This window comes from Dendropsophus ebraccatus, chromosome 7 (assembly GCF_027789765.1).
Source record: "Dendropsophus ebraccatus isolate aDenEbr1 chromosome 7, aDenEbr1.pat, whole genome shotgun sequence".
NCBI classification, from domain to species: Eukaryota; Metazoa; Chordata; class Amphibia; order Anura; family Hylidae; genus Dendropsophus; species Dendropsophus ebraccatus.
In genome coordinates this window covers 4,135,125-4,136,634 of record NC_091460.1, presented here as the reverse complement: position 1 = coordinate 4,136,634, position 1,510 = coordinate 4,135,125, and the positions used below count along the sequence as shown (strand labels likewise).

The 1,510-nt window shown below is 53.0% G+C and overlaps 1 protein-coding gene across 1 annotated transcript in view; it reads left to right on the top strand.

Moving 5' to 3' along the window:
• Positions 1-490: 490 nt before the first annotated feature.
• Positions 491-1,510, top strand: part of AUP1 (AUP1 lipid droplet regulating VLDL assembly factor) — a 15,335-nt gene continuing 14,315 nt past the window's right edge. The window contains exon 1 of the mRNA XM_069977057.1: positions 491-623. The gene's annotated coding sequence lies outside the window, so the exon portion shown is untranslated. The remainder of the gene's footprint in view (positions 624-1,510) is intronic.

Below are 1,510 nucleotides of genomic sequence, written 5' to 3'. Positions count from 1 at the left end.
CGCACGTCCTCGCTCCATTCAGAGTTTCCACTGACTGATTCCCTTTAAACCACGCCCCTTTTATACTGACGTCATAAAGGGTTATCCAGCATTACATAAACAGCGCCCCCACTGGCCTTAGGTCATGTGTGGAATTGCAGCTCAGTTCCATCGAAGTAACTGTAATGCTCCACACAACCTGAGGACAGGGGGGCGCTGGATACAGGATGAGCTCCTCTAAGGCCCTGCAGGCAGAATGTGGAGATGTGTGAGGGATATCTCGGGATGATGAAGTGTACTATAGTACTACAACCCCCAACATTACCGCTCCTGGTGACCCTTACACAGGAGCACTACATCTCGGAACCTTGTGCAGGGGGAAGATTATCTCAGCGCACACGGATCCGGTCGCCATCTTGTTGTAGCCATATACTCCCCCTCGCCTTGGCTCTCAGCACTGCGCAGCCGCGGTGGTCGCGCGCCCTCTAGTGTCTCGTGCTCCGTCCCCAGGATCCTCCGCGCGGCCAATAGCGGCTCTCCGCGTCAGCTGCGAACATGGCGGCTCCCGGGTGACGACTCCGAGCGGCTGCGAGCGGATAACGGAGCCGGAGAGAGCGGGGAGAGACGGCGGCCGGTGTGCGGGGGTGAGTGCCGCTCCGTGCTGCCGATAGTACTCATCAGCTTCTCTACTATCACCAGCAGCATCACTGTGACATCATCACTATGACATCACCGTCACTGTGACCTCATCACTATGACATCAGCATCACCACCACTGTGACCTCATCACCATCACTGTGACCTCATCACTGTGACCTCATCACCATCACTGTGACCTCATCACTGTGACCTCATCACTATCACTGTGACCTCATCACTATGACATCAGCACCATCACTGTGACCTCATCATCACCATGACTGTGACCTCATCATCACTACTCTTTGCTCTGACCTGCTCATACTATATGGGTTGTGTATTACTATGTGTGATGATGTGACAGCTATACACTCACTATCCCCCATGTGCCGCTGTGTTTATATCCCGTTGCCCTTGGTTACGGCCACCAGGCATCCACTAGGCTGGGTCGCACATGCTCAGTTCTGTCACAGTCACATGACCTGTCCCATTAGTACCAGCAGTTGGTTTTCTCTTCACATGCAGCAAGGGGGAATGTGGGAAAGTGTCTGTACTGTTGCCTGGCAACCGCAGGGCCAGAGAGTAAACCAGGAAGTGATCAGAAGATGGAGAAGGTGATGGAAGATTCTCTACTAACAGACACCCCGTATATATATCTATATAATAAAAATGAAAGTCTGTCTGTCCCGTATAGACTTCCTAACACCTGAACCGTTTGACCCCAAATTTGGCACACAGATACATTGGGTGCCTGGGCAGGTTAGAGCGAAGGTCCCGTCCCCGCCAAATGTACAGGAGGGAAGGGGGAGGGCGAAGAGCGGCGCCCCATAGAAATGAATGGGAGAATCTCCACACTGCACACATAGCTGATATAATTAGCACAGCAGCTCCC